Genomic DNA, 16320 nt, shown 5'->3' with positions numbered 1-16320 from the left:
GAGGATGCCATGTTAGCACCCATTATTCATGGAAAATAGGATAGTGACACATTTTTGATGTAAAAGACTGTAGAAGAGTCTAATTTATAACTCTAGTTAAGAGTTGATGTAGTCAAAGTTAACCACTAGTTGGCTATTGGGTTGTGTTATAACCAGGCTAGTAGGAGGAAGAGGCATTCCATTCTTTCAAGAGAATTTTGTTCCATAGTTGAGCAAAGATAACCAGGAGAGTGTTATGAAACCAGCTCACAAAAAGATAGAAAAGAGAGATCAACTCCTTAGAATTTAGCCTCTTCAAGGGGGAAACCTCCTTTACATTACACAAATGAACAATTCTTGGATGATAGAAATGAAAAGACCTCCTTTCTATATATAGGAGTCTAAGGGGTCATAACATAATCAGAGCCGACATAAAAATAATAATGTAAGGGCACAATAATAACAATAGTGGGCTTCTATGGGGCACCATAGTAACAATATGGGCACTACATGGGTACATCGATATAATAAGTGGGTTGTACTAATAACAATAAGGAGTTACAATAGTAGTATAGGGGCATAACATGTCCCTCTCTTTCAAAAATCATTGTCCTCAATGCTTGAGTAGTTCTTCATGCTTCTGTATAAAATTCTTGTCCTCCCATGTGGAATATTCAGCGGGTAAGTTATTCCACTTGATGAGATACTCTGAAATTGATCCATTTTGTAGCTGTCGGGTTCTTGTTTCTGTGACTGCTCCAGGTTCCAATATGATTTTTCCTTCCTCTTCAATTTCTGGAAATATTGTTTGAATTGGGATCTTTTGCAACTTTTGAATAAGTGGCCATACTTCTTCGTCCTTCTTCCATTCATCCCTTGCTTCGTTTATCCAATTTGGTTGGATAATAGAAATAGCACAAAATAATGCTTCCACATCCTCATCCTTGAAGAGTCTTCCCATTTGGTAAGGTCACCATTTTTTAAGTGCATGTAGTATTGCCAACATTTCCTTCTCATAAATAGCTTGCTTGAGATGTAGCAGTAAAAATACCCAATCACTTACATCAAAACATTTTTCACTACAATGTTGATATACCTGTTGTTTCATTTGATTTTGCACCGAAGTGGCGTTATACTTTAAAAGTTGGAGAACTTGTTGTTGATGCTCGATGTGGTCTTTCACTGCTTGAACCTTTTTCTTCTTGATATGTCTTTCTATCTCTAGAGTTTGAGGAGTGGTAATTTCTTCCAATCCTTTACAAGATATGGTCAGATTCATTTCTTGATGCTCGATGTGATCTTTCACTTCTTGAACATTTTTCTTCTTGATATGTCCTTCTATCTTGATAGTTTGAGGAGTGGTAATTTCGACCATTGAATTACAAGATATGGTTGGATTCATTTCCTCTTTCTCGATGTGATCTTTCAGTTCTTGCACCTTTTTCTTCTTGATATGTCCTTCTATCATGAGAGTTTGAGGAGTGGTAATTCTTGCCAATGCTTTACAAGATATTGTCTGATTCATTTCTTCTTTCTCTGGGGTGGAGTCCTGGCGTATATCTTCTTCTTTTGATGTTTCTTGATCCTTTTCTTCCTCCTCTTCATATTCTATGTAAAATAATTTCTTCTCAGCACACTTATGACCTTTAGTGCATTTGCTATCACAATTGTAACAAATCCCCTTTTCTCTTTTTTCTTCCAATTGTTGTGGTGTAACCCTTGTAGGTTGTGGAAGGCTAGGAGAAACAACACTTCCATCTTTATAGCTGTGAGGGGTATGCTTCTTGGTTTCCATAATTTTGATTTCCACTATGTCACAAAGCCCTTTTACTCTTTCCAATTGTTGTGGTGTTGCTCTAAAGAAGATGTTGCTCTTTGTATCCTCATAATGTGCTATCATTTCCTCCATGAAAATTGACCACGTAACAAGTTGTTTATGAGAACAAAGCCCTTCATACCATAAAAATTGATTTGGTTCTAAATATGAAGATGCAATACATACCTTTTGTAACAGTGGTACACCATGTAAATCAAAATATTGCTCCATCTAAAGTATCCAATTTACCGGATCCTTGCCAGCAAACTTCCTCATCTTGTTTTTTCTTGATTTTAGGAGCTCGATCTTGAAACGATTGTAACTATGTACTTTCATATCTTTAAGTTCTAAAATTGCGACCTATAGTAGCCCTCTGTGTCCTCTTTCCAATGCCACCATTCTGATCCAAATTGGACTCTCCAAGAAAGAGTTATGCACAATCTCCCACAGTGACCTGATTATAGACTACTTCAGTATAGTGAACTTATATGATGTGCCACGAGTCACTATTTCGACCTTTGGCTCTGAAAAATTGTCAGGCCAGGGTAACTCCAGAATGATTGAGCGGAAGAAAAAACTGATCGATTTATTCATTAGCTAACTATCAGTTATATACATAAATATGACGGATCAGTTCATCTTCTCGATGGCTGTCCAGTTCACCCATCCATTGAGGATTAGGTGTCAACATTCCCCCCCTTAATCTGAAGGGATGGTGGTGAGTCCAAGCATCGTTCTGAATCTTTCAAGCTTTTCTCTTCCAAGCGCTTTGGTGAAGATGTCTGCAATTTGCTCGTTTATGGAACAATGACGGAGATGGATTGTTTTGGCCTCAACATGATGTCTGATCAGATGATATTTAGTATTGATGTGCTTAGTACGATCATGGAACTTTGGGTTCTTGGCCAACTTTATTGCATAGGTGTTATCAATCATGAGTGGAGTTGATTGTATTTGTTTTACCTGCAAATCTTCAAGAATTTTCCTGAGCCACACAATTTCTTTCGTTGCTTCAGCTGCTGCCACATATTTTGCTTCTGTTGTGGAATCTGCTGGTACTGATTGTTTGCGTGATCTCCAGGAGACAGCTCCTGATCCAAGACTCATAGCATATCCTGAAGTAGATACCCCAGTTTCTTTGTCTCCATCGAAGTCTGAATCAGAGTATCCAATCAAGTTGAAGTCGTCCACATGTGTATACTTGATTCCAAGGTCTTGAGTTCCCTTCAAGTACCTTAGAACTCTTTTTGCAGCAAACCAATGTCCCTCACAAGGCTTTTGCATAAACCTGGAGAGGATTCCAACAGCAAATGAAATGTCTGGTCTGGTAGTAGTGAGGTAGATGAGACTTCCTACAAGTTGTCTATACTTTGTTGCATCCTCAAATTCCTTTCCTTCAATAGATGTGAGCTTCAAGTTTTGTTCCATTGGAGTAGAAAGAGGATTACACTCTATCATGCCAAATCTGTTTAACAAATCTCTAATGTATTTCTTTTGAGAAAGAAATATGGACTTTGGATGTTGGGTTACTTCAATGCCAAGATAGTAATGAACATAGCCCAAATCAGTCATTTCAAAAAAATTTCCTAATTCTTTCTTTATGGATGCAATATAGCTTTCATTGTTCCCTGTCATTAAAAGATCATCTACATATACCACAAGATATACGACTGTTTTTCCAACTTTCTTGACAAATAAAGTTTCATCATCAAGATCAAAATGATTGAAGTTGAGTTTCAGAAGATGCTCAGTTAGTTTTTCATACCAGGCTCGTGGTGCTTGTTTGAGGCCATACAAGGACTTCACAAGTTTGCATACTTTATGTTCATGTCCTTTCACAGCAAATCCTTTAGGCTGGGACATAAAAACATTCTCTTTTAGATCTCCATTCAAGAATGCAGTTTTTACATCCATTTGATGGACTTTCCAACCGTTCTGAGCAGCTAGTGCAAAGAGTGTCCGGATGGTGGCCCATTTTGCTGTGGGGGAAAAAGTTTCCTCATAGTCGACCCCTTCCTTCTGTGCAAAACCTTTTGCCACAAGCCTAGCTTTGTGCTTGTCAAGTGAGCCATCAGCTTTGTATTTGTTCTTGTAGACCCACTTGCAGCCAATTGGTTTGGTTCCAAATGGAGGATCAACTAGCTTCCAAGTGCCATTCTTTATGAGGGCATCATACTCCTTCTGCATCGCTTCTTTCCATTCATCATGAGAAGCAGCTTCTTTGAAGGAAGTTGGTTCAAAATCTGTAGACAAGTTCAATTCACAATCATAAGTAACATCCATATCAACAGGTGAATTAGAGTTATCTACATCACCTCCATCTTGTCGGTTTGTATTTCTGGTTCCTATTTTTCCAATTTCATCAGGATGAACACTTTCAAGTGTCTTTGTCAGCCACTTTGGGGGACCTTTCTGAGATGGTCCAGGCTGCTCTGTTGATTGAGTTGGGTCTGAATCAAGATTGAGTCTCCCAATTCTATCAATTACATCACTTAAAGCATCATCCGTTGTTGGAGTGTCATGCAGGGGAGATTGTTCTTCAGAAGAAGATTCCACATGCTGATCTAGTATAGGAATCCCCCCTTCAAGATGTGGAATCTGATTATCAAACTCTTGAAATGATTTCGGTTTTGTGAATCTATCCAAGCGATCAAGTTGCCGCTCAACAACACTATCAGATTTGGATGATTCAAGAAAAATGACATCTCTAGATAAAACAAACTTTTTATTTACTTCATCATAGAGGCGGTATGCTTTAGATGTGTTTGAATACCCCAGGAAGATACACTTACGAGTTCTAGCACCAAGTTTGTTTCTATGTACCTTTGGTATTAAAGCATAACAGGTGGAACCAAAGATCCTGAGATGTTTTACCGAAGGAACATGTCCATACCACAATTCATAAGGAGTCTTGTTTCTTATAGCACTATATGGACATCTATTCTTTATATATGCAGCACATAGAACAGCATCAGCCCAAAACATTGTCTTTACATTTTTGAAGAAAAGCATGATCGTACCATATTCAAAATTGTTCTGTTCATTCTTTCAGCTACACCATTCTGTTGAGGATTATAAGGCACAATTGTTTGATGTTTAATCCCATGTTGGCGAAGATAGTGTTCAAATTCATTTGATGTATATTCTTTTCCATTATCAGTGCGAATAGACCCAATATGAGATTGTGCATCATTTTCAATCCATTTATGAAAATTCTTGAATGTTTGAAAAGCATCAGATTTGTTCTTCAATAAATAAACCCGACACATTCTGGTGTAATCATCAATTAATGTCATGATATATTTATTTCCATTTGCAGAAGGAACAGGCATTGGACCACATAAATCTGAATGAATGAGTTCAAGCTTCCTATGTGCTCTTGAATGTGAATCATGAAAAGACTATTTGCTGTGCTTTCCTAGAATGCATGCAACACATTTCTTATGTTTTCTAGGAATGGTAGGCAAACCAGCAACACCATTTTTCTTCAGCAAGCGGAGACTATCATAGTTTAAATGTCCAAATATAGCATGCCATAATAAACTTGACGGAAGTGTACCTTTTTCATGATGAGAAATATATGAGAAATGTTGTGTATGAGCAGAGGTTCCTTGCAGTTTAAGAAGTCTTTCTTCTTCTATACCCCTCATGACAAGTGAGTGGTCAGATGCCTTTCTTAACTCAAGCTTTCCATCAAACATGTGAATGGAGTGACCTTGCTGGCGGATGTGGACCAGGGACAACAAGTTTCTCTTGAGCTGTGGGAGATATAGAACATGATACAGAAGAATGTTTGGAAGACCAGGTAGTTTAAGCCTGATTGTGCCAAGCCCTGATGGCTTGATTTTTGACTGATCTGCAAAGTATACTGCTCCATCAACATTATCAGTGAAATCTTCAAAAAAATCTTTCCTATGAGTCATATGACAGGTTGCTCCTGAATCAAGCAACCAATCATTTTTCGAAGAAGCAAGTGAAGCATTAAACAAATCTTCATTTACTCCAATATTACATTGTGCCTCAATATAGTGAGCGGATTCAGGTGCTTTACCTTTGTCTGTGTCATCAGTTTTACCTTTCTGTTGGTTTCTTCTCTGCTTGATTTTGTCCCATGGTAGCTTGCATGTAGAAGCATCATGTGATCCATTTCGTTTGCAGCGAATGCAATGCAGATCTACTTTTTCACCTTGAGAATGTCTGCCCCCCCTGCCTCTGAAGTATCTTCCTCTTCCTCTTCGTCCACCTCTTCCTCTTGTAGAATCTTGAGCAGGATGCTTTTCTTTATGAGCAAGGCAAACAGTCTCTTCAGAAGATTCAGGGACTGTTTTCTTTCCAGAGGCTTTCTCTCTTTCAGCAAACTTTTTCACAAGAGACTCAAAGGTTATGTCTTTAAGATTTCCATTTGCTTGTAAAGACTCAAGATAACTGGAGTAGGTAGGATAGAGTGCTTTGAGAAAAGCAATAAGAGAGATATCCAGTTCAACCTTAGTGGATTTAATATCATGCATTATAAACTTTATTTCAGATGCAAGAGCAAGAGGATCATTATTTTTCAGTTCAAGAGTGAAGAGTTTAATCATGAGTTGAACAACTTCAAGTGTAGAATGTGAATCATAGAGTTCTTTCATCTTTTGTAAAGCTTCAAAGGCAGTGGAATAGGATGAAATATGATGAATTACTTCTTCATTTACAGATGCTGTGATCAATGCATAGGCTTTGCTGTTCTTGTTTTCCCAAATGACAAGTTCTTTATCTGATGTAGGCTGCACAGGGTCTTTGTCTTCTTCTCCGACACACACTCCCTTCCACAAATCATTATAGATGAGGGTGTGTTTTACCATCCGAGACCATTCAGAATAGTTCTCCTTGCCAGTGAGAACTATTCCTACCATAGAAATGATTGAATGCATTCTGTAAAAAAAATATCTCTGCTAAAAAAAACTTCTGTTGATAAAAAAAATCCTTATGCCACAGCCTTATGCACTTTATTTTCTTCTAACGTTTGCATCAGCATTTCTTATATCACTGCAATATTACTATGTTTTGAGAGAAAAAAAACTCTCAAGGATCACTTCAATATATATCAATATATCAAATATATATGTAATGTTGGAAACACCGCAATATTTTGAATGAAAACGCTTTGAATTATTTTAAACTGTGTAATATCAAAACTGCTCAACGCTATACCAAAATTGCTACACTGAAGAACTGCTCAGCACTATATCAGAACCGCCATACTGAAGTAAAGCTCAGCACTATATCGGCATTCTGGAAACACCACAGTTCAGCAACGCACCACAGTTTCAGCAACGCACATGTAGTATTCCAACACATGGACTGACTGCTCACAGACTTCAAAGCTCAACGCACATAGAATTCAACATATTTTAACCAACATATTGAAACTTCGCAGAGATATTTCTAGGAGATGAACTAGTGTATCGATTACAATACAAAGAGATACAGCGCATTCAAACTTATTGAAATAGCGCATTGAAACAGCTGGTCAATATGTATTAACAATGCATATACATACGATTTCTGCCCCTTTACATAGTACCCCGCATCTCCACCAATGTTTTGACGAATATAGTTCAGCTCCCATTCAGTCGACTAAAAATCTATAAAACATATCATTATAATTTTTCTAAGACGTAAAAGATGTGAATATTAGGATCTGCAATTGCCGGTTACCAAATTCAAGTGACTTGTCAGAAAAGCCTTCAATTCGACCGGAGCAATGCCTTCAATTCGGTCTCAGACGTTTCAGCAATTTTCGTCATAGATCTGGTGACCTCAGCCAGCATATCCATGATTTCCTTCAGGGCAGGGTTCGATGCGCAGCAGCAGCCTCAAAAACATATAAAATGATCATTCTTCCAGGTGATGGCATTGGACCAGAGATTATGTCTGTCGCGAAAATGTGCTGCGTCTCGTGGGCTCCCAACAAGATGTAAACTTTAAGTTCAATGAAATGCTTGTGGGTGGAGCTGCAATAGATGCAACAGGAGTTCCTTTACCAGATGAAACTTTGGCTGCAAATTTGCGGCTTGGTAGAAAGCAGAAAAACGAAGAGCTATTTCGGAGTTACAAAGAAAAAAGGCATGCGGCCATGAACAAAGCGTTTACGCAGGACAATCAATGATACTAAGGTAGCGGGATGCTTGGAAACGTTTACCCAGCAGATGCGCAGGGAATCAATGTCAGAGCCAGGCAGAGGCAGAGCCAGGGAATCAATGTCAGAGTAGCGCTCAGGATTGAGCAGCTCTCAGGACAGCAGGAGTTACAATTATTTCTGGGACCTGTGTTCTGATACCATGTCAGGCCAGGGTAACTCCAGAATGAATGAGCGGAAGAAAAAACTAATCGATTTATTCATTAGCTAACTATCAGTTATATACATAAATATGACGGATCAGTTCATCTTTTCGATGACTGTCCAGTTCACCCATCCGTTGAGGATTAGGTGTCAACAAAAATATATACAAGAAACTACAGTCTGTCCTATTTCTGTACCTTCTTATGAAATTTCAATCCGATGCTCAGAGAGAAAGTTATGATGATTTTCCCCAGGTCACCTGTTTGGAATGTAATTCAAGAGTCTGCAAAAAAACCAACTTCCTCAAATCATATCTCCGCAAATATAGCGTAAAAACCTCTACAATTTGGACCTGAGATTCAGCGCGATTTCTTCTCAAATGGGTTTTTTTTTAGCTTTTGAAACGTCACAGAAAAAAAAGTTATAGTGAAAATGCCACGATGACCTGATTGGAGCAGCGAAACCCTAGAATCCAAAGCTCTGATACCAAATGTTATGAACCCAGCTCACAAAAAGATAGAAAAGAGATATCAACGCCTTAGAATTCAGCCTCTTCGAAGGGGCAACCTCCTTTACATTACACAAATGAACAATTCTTGGATGATACAAATGAAAAGACCTCCTTTTTATATATTGGAGTCTAATGGGTCATAACATAATCAGAGCCGACTTAACAATAATAATGTAAGGGCACAATAATAACAATAGTGGGCTTCTATGGGGCACAATAGTAACAATATGGGCACTACATGGGTACATCAATATAATAAGTGGGTTGTACTAATAACAATAAGGAGTTACACTAGTAGTATAGGGGTCTAACAGAGAGATAGGAAGTAGAGCACATAGAGAGGATCTATGCACTGTAACATCCCATGGGCCACATGCATTACTTCTTTGTACCTGCATCCTTAAGTTACCAGACAGAGAAAGAGAGTGAAGTCACCTCACCTTCCAACTCGATTTTCTCCTGAAAGGTTTTCCTAGAGAGCATATATTGTGTATTTTGTGTGTGTGTGTGTGTACTTATTTTGTCATGCTCTACTTTTTTTCATAATTTCCATTCACATGCATGCACTATTATAATTAAATCCATAGATATTAAAGTTTAATAAGCTATAACAATGTAGAATTTTTAGAGTTTTAATATAATATTATTAGATTTGTTGTGACGAACTGTCTAGTGGAATATCCATGAAAGTTTACAAATCATTTGGTATCAGAGTAGGTTTATTTGGGTATTTTTTGGAGATTGCAAGGATCTAGATTAGTAGGGCTGAAAATCATAAAACCCTAATCGTGGGAGAAGAATTTGTTAACGAACCTTTTGATCCTACAGAAGTGAGGTTTTCGCTGCTAGAACAACAAGTCACAGATATAAACCGCAAGGTAAACCTCCTCATGGAAGCCCTAAGAAATAAGCTGGGGATATTTGAAGAATATGGGCATTCTAATGCATAGGAAGAATCAAAAAGGGGATCAGGAGATCAAGAAGACATGGCGAACCAACCTAACAAAGAACTCGTAAAAGATCAGCCTAGTTCGAGTGTCATGAATCAATCCCTATGCAAAATGGAAGCAAAAGTCGATATCAAGTCATTCCACGGCGAGATTGATGTTCTGAAGCGGAACCACTAGTTGCAGCAACTAAAAGTTTATTTCAGCGTCTAATAGACCAAGGAAGTGCAAATTATATCATTTGTGTGCCTGAAATTAGAGGGCCATGCACTGACTTGGTGGGAGAGACACATAGAAACCCTGAGGTTAGAGGGAGAACCTCTAGTGACTAGGTGGGAGGATTTCGAAACCCTAATTAAGCCATAGTTTTATCCCATTGGGTACATGGAGGACTAGTGTATCTGTTGGAATTACTTCAAGCAAAAGTCAGGCCAAAGCATGCAGGAGTACACCATAGAATTCAAAAAGATGGTTATAATGTTGGGTATCTCTCCAAAGAACCCGGATGTACTCCTCAATTATTTGGGGGGTTTGCATTTCCATCTGTGTGAGCAAGTGATATTGTTGAAGCTCAAATCGGTGGATGAGGCTTGTGTACAAGCATAGTACCTAGAGAACATAGGCTCAAAAAGAGGGTAATCAAGTGGATTGAAGCAGAAGGAGCAACAAGAAGCTTCTAAGGAGGGGAAAAAGAAGCGAAAAGGGGGAAAGATAAAAAGACAACAGCCACAACACACTAGTGCAAAGATCCTAGAAACCACTACAACCACTTCAACATTGATGGCCATACAAAGGAGAAGTGATGGAAGTTACATCCAGAGCTAAACCTGAAGATTAAGAAGAAAGATAATAAGAAGAATAATCTCATGGCCATTGATTCGAGCAACCAAGTTGAAATCATCTCAGACGAAGATGATAAGATCGTGTATACATTAGTGCAGAAGGAGGTGAATCTTAGTAGCCTTTAGCTACAGGAAGAGAAAGAAATGACCAAACTTTTCCATATAAAGATACAGGTCAAGAAAAAAAAGATTAATGCTCTATTTGACTAATGATCACAGGTGAATCTCATTGCAATAGATCTAGTCAAGAAGTTGGGGTTGGAAGTTCATGATCATACAAACCCATATCCATTGGGATGGTTAAATAAGGATGCAAAGTTGAAGGTAACAAAACAGTGCAAAATTAGATTTGCTAGCAGTGTTGATTTTATTGATGAAGTAGATTTGGATGTGGTTCCCCTTGATGTATGTGGAGTCGTATTTGGGAGTTCATACATGTACATGTGTGATGCAATATTTATGAGGAGATCTAACCAGTACCAGCTCATTAAGGACTAAAAATCGTTCATCATCAACACGCACAAAGGAAAGTAAAAAAGTTCACTAGTAAGGGCCAACCAAGCCAAGAAATTGATTAGTTCCAGCAAGAAGTATGCTTTATTGCTTTTAGGAGAAAGTCAGTATGAAGAGGAGTCAATAAGAGGCAAGGCATCCCTGGAGGGGTGTAATAAGAAACAAAAAAAACAATTGGATGAGTTGTTACAGGCATACAAGGATGTGTTCCAAGAGCCTAAAGGGTTACCACCTAAGAGAGAAGTGGAGCATGAGATCCAACTATTACCAAACTCCCCATTGAAAAATATTGGGGTTTATAGGAAATATGTTATAGAAGTAAGTGAGGTGAAGAAAAATTGCAGCAGTTGCTGGAGTAGGGTGTTATTCGACCGAGTATATCACCATGTGTGTCACCCATCATCATTGTGCCAAAGAAGGATGGGACTTGGAGGATGTGTATAGATTATAAGGCGTTGAATAAAATCACAATCAAGAACATATACCCCCTACCCATGATAGATGATCTGCAAGATCAGTTGCAGCAAGCAAAGTATTTCACCAAGATGGACTTCATGTCTAGATATCACTAGGTTCGAGTCAAAGAAGAAGATACATGGAAGATCGCCTTCAAAACCAGGCAAGGTTTGTATGAGTGGTTAGTTATGCCATTTGACCTATGTAATGCACTAGCTATGTTTATGAGATTAATGAATGATATATTGCACCCTTTTATAGATTCATTTGTTATTGTCTATCTGGATGATATACTAGTATATAGTGCTACTTGAGAGGAGCATATTTCACATTTGACGTAAGTGCTAGAAACATTGAAGAAGCACCAACTGCTAGAAAATATCAAGAAGTGTGAGTTGTGAAGCAGTCCTTGCTATATCTGGGGTATGTGATTGGTGGAGGAGAGTTGAAGATAGATCCTTCCAAGATGGAGGCCATCATGAAATGGTCGGTGCCAGTTAGCCTTGAGGTACAGCGCTACTATTTTGAAGCATAAAGAAAGTAAATGATCTGTTTTGTTGTCATGGAAAGGTCCCCACATGGTCCACCACCCCATTCTCCTCACTCTTCCACTTCCATTCTCATTCACTCATATCCTAACCCAACCCTCACATCCTAAAAAAACCCACTTTTGCCTTGGCCCTACATAAATTAACCCATTTTTTCCCTTAAAACCTTACCTTTTCACCCATACACACCCTTTGCACATCTCTCAAGGACATCCTGTACCTCTGTGTCCCCCCGCCATCAATCTTCCCACCAATTTGATGGCCCGCACTACACCCGACCAACGTTACATGCTCTATCAATCATCACCATTAGATCATTCCCACTAGATCTAATGGTTGTCATGCATATCACACGGGAAACAAGCGAAAGGGATACCTGCCCGATAAAGGATGTTTCCTCTCTCTCCTCCGCTGCTATGTGGCGCACGATGAATGGAATCGGGCGAGCTCCAACCTTTACTGCTTACCGCCCAACTGACAGCCTGATAGAAACAATTTCCGCCTAAAATGAAACCATTTCCAAGCATTATCTTTCGAGCACCTCCTCCGCCTCATAGCCATCCCATCTGCCCATCAAAGATCTGATGGCTCGGACTTATTCCACTCCCGCTACGACTTCAAGCCTCCGACGATTGACCTCCTCCATCCATCTCTCCTGATCCAACAACCTCTATTCATGATCACTTCAATTCGTCCTCCGCCGCCCGACCAACGTCTTGATTGTTGATCCATCCCTTGCAATGGCCCATATGCCCTCGTACCCCACTTCCCATCAGTCACCGGGGGAGGAAATTTGTTGGCTCTGTCAGTGTTTGTGACAACCGGAAAGTTGAACTGAATTAACAGAAGGCATGGCCGAACCAGCAAAAATGGTCATGGAGTGTCGCTGGCACGAGCGAGCCACCTAACAGCGCAACGAAATTACCAGAATTCGGTCACTGTGTTTGTTAGGAAAAGAGACCTCTAGCTCATGTCTGTCTAGTTATGGCATCACGTAGTTAGAAGCCAGAGGGGATAGATTAAGACATCTTGAGCCCTAGAAGAGCCCAAGAACATTGTAAAAGGCCTATAAATGGCCAAAAGTTAGAAGGAACAAGGGTTCAACTTTTGGAGACTGTGGATACTCTGTTCCTCCCAGTGTCTCATCTTCATTCTAGTAATACAAACTTCTTTTGTTGTTACATGTTCAATTACCATTTACTCCTCTATTCTAAGCTTGCACTTGAATATGTTATTTAGGTTTTCTTCTCTGTCTAATGCCAGATAACTATCATCTTATCTTTGCGTTTATAAATTAGATTTACAAGCTTCATTTACTTTTTGTAGCTAGCCATTCATATGTGTTTATGTATGCATTTTCTAGTACAGTCAGTATTCTCCATCTATCCATTGAATCTACAAACTATTGAGCATTAGTGGTTTAAAGCCTTGTCAAGATGAGGGTGTTCATTGCATGTCTGGAGTGAAAACAGAGTTGAAATAGTCATCTGACTTGATCCACACCCCAATCCATTCCAATAGTTCAGAGAACGATATTGAATATTTATTTGTTACCAGACATCTCTGAGCTACAACCTAGGAGTGTTTCCTGGTGTGATAACATAATTGGCACCATTGCCAGGGAGAGGAGACTGAATCTCAGCTTCCCTGGGGGACAAAACAGATCTAGCTTTGATGATAGACAAATTCTGGACACTATTTGGGTTGTAATCATCTATCTAGAGACTCTACTAGAGGACGAACCTCTTGGCGACTCCACTCCATAGTGTTGCCTCAATTTGTGAGGCATACTCGGAGAAATACTCAGAAACCACAAGTTGACCCAGTACTTGACCCTGAAAAGATCATCAAAGAAAGAAATTTGTTACAGAAAGGAGCGTCAGGTTCAGGTAGCTCTAAAAAATATTTTATACCTCTTCAAGAAAATCCTGTAATAGAACAAATACATGTTGAGAGTATAGCATCTAATACTAGCAGTGAAGAAAAAATCTCAGAGAGTCATAGAGATCCTTATTATTTAGGTTCTTCTTTTTTTGTAAGCCCAAAGGAAATCTCTCCTCCTATCCATCATACTCCTTTAATCCTATTAGTCACTCATCAACCCTCTGTCGTTCAAACTTCCAGTACCCTTGTGGCCACCACAGCTATGGCACGACCACAAGCACCTACCAAAATGGAAAGAATCATAGCGGCTAGGTATGGACCTTTAGTACTACCCACTCCTATAAATTCCATGCCTACTGGAGAATATTAGAAGTATATGCCTAAGTTTACTGGGACTAAAGGTGTTACAGCTAAGGAACATCTTGAATCATTCTATAGCTATGCTGATAACCTAGACATTAGTGAAGATGATGTGTGGATGAGAGTCTTTGTCCAAAGCCTAGATGGAGAGGCTATAAAATGGTTCAGAGAATTGAACCCAAGGTCTATAGAAAATATTGAGTCTTTATATGATGCATTCCTAAAGCATTGGGGAGATAAGAAGGATCTACTCTACTACCACACTGAGTTTGGCAACTTAAAGAGGGAAAATGGTGAGTTTTTGTATGATTTTAATAAGAGGTTTAACCGCATGTATAGCAAGATACCAGCTGAAGTAAAACCCACCACTACCTCTGCTAAACTCACCTATGCTAGTGCATTTTACTCTGACTTCTGTCTACTATTGAGGGAGAGGCGATGTGCTACCTTGGCTGATATGCAAGATGCAGCCTTGGAAGTAGAATCAAACATCATGGCTACAGAGAAGCTCAAGGGGAATGTTGATAGAAGGAGACAGAGGGGCGAATCTTCATCATCTTTAGATCCCAAGATAGATAAAATGACCAAGATGATAGAGTCATTAGCCTCTGAAATCTCCAAATTAAAAATTGAACAGCACCTTGGGAAAGGAAGAGTTCCTAATACCTTTGCTCCTAGAAATCCAAATCCATATAGAAGAGCTAAATTATGAGCAGTTGTAGATTCTGCAAAGAAGCAAAGATGCCAATGAAGACCAAAGGGTGAAGCCCCCTTTTCAAAATGTAGTCATGGAAGAAGAGCAGTTTGAAGAAGATCACGAGATCCATTGTATGGAAGACAAAGGCAGTGCCTCCTTTTTGACATTAGCTGCCTATGAAAGGTCATTATTCAATGACTAGATTAGCCTAGAGTGGGATGTTGAAGTTGTTCTGAAAACTGATGATCGGCACAGATATGATCTGAGGTCGAAGATGAATAATGCCAAGGAGACTCCTATTCAAAGAGTTGTTGTCCCTGCAATACAACCAGCTAATAAGGAAAAACGGCTGGCAGTCGATCCCATCATCCTCAAAGCTCCTGCTCACGAGGTAAGAGGCCTTGACAAGTCTCCTTCTCCTTTCAGTTTTCAATCAGAAATTCAGAAGCTAAGGATGCCTATACCTTTGATTGAACTAGTGAAGAATGAGTCCTTCAAGAGATCTATCCTCGAGGCCCTTGAGCCTAATCCCATCCAAACCTCCACTGACTATGTAAATCTACAAGATGACAAACCAGCTGTTGTTCTCAGAACAATGATAGAAAATAATGATGACATCTCCCCATCATTCTATGTCTCTTTGACTATTCGTGACAAAATCCTTCACAACTGCCTTCTAGACATAGGAGCCATCCATAATCTAATGCCCAAGGCTGTTATGGATGAGTCGGGTCTCGACATTACCAAGCCTTATCATGACCTGTTTTCTTTTGACTCTAGAAAAGTGAAATGTTTGGGATTAATCAAAGACCTATCCATCACCTTGTCTTAGCTGCCCATGAAGAGCATGATGATGGATATTGTGGTAGCAGATGTACCCCCCAACTTTGGCATGTTGCTTTCCAAAGGTTGGATCAAGAGATTAGGTGGAACATTGCAAAATGATCTATCTTATGCTACTATCCCAGTTTTTGGAGGTGAGAGCAATATATTATACAGAGAAGCTCAATTGGCTTATGTCATTAGTGATGAAAAGAATCCCACTAATCATCCCATCTATGCTATCGACACTGATTTTGGAGTCTGTATTCTCTAGATTGAAAAATCCCAATTGGCCTCCATGTAGATTAGAAAACCGGTTTGCCAGATCACAAAGGAAGAAGACCCACAGATTTGGGACATGTTATTTGATGGAGCTTGCTCTAAGGACGCTACAGGGGTAGGTGTAGTCCTTGTATCCCCCACACAAGAATGCATTCATTTACCTTTCAAGTTACTTTTCAAGTCACAAATAACATAGCAGAATACAAAGCTTTGATATTGGGCTTAAACGCTGCTAAAGAAAGGGGCATCAAAGGACTAAAGGTGTTTGGAGATGCAGACCTTATCATTCAGCAGGTGAACAAAAATTTCCAAGCAAAGCATCCAAGGTTGAAAGCATACAA

The sequence above is a fragment of the Pinus tabuliformis genome, chromosome 7 (assembly GCF_031772625.1).
Source record: "Pinus tabuliformis cultivar Carrire ecotype Pingquan chromosome 7, CPIR1, whole genome shotgun sequence".
NCBI classification, from domain to species: Eukaryota; Viridiplantae; Streptophyta; class Pinopsida; order Pinales; family Pinaceae; genus Pinus; species Pinus tabuliformis.
The sequence above is the reverse complement of the archived record's forward strand: the minus strand, read 5'-3'. Positions refer to the sequence as shown.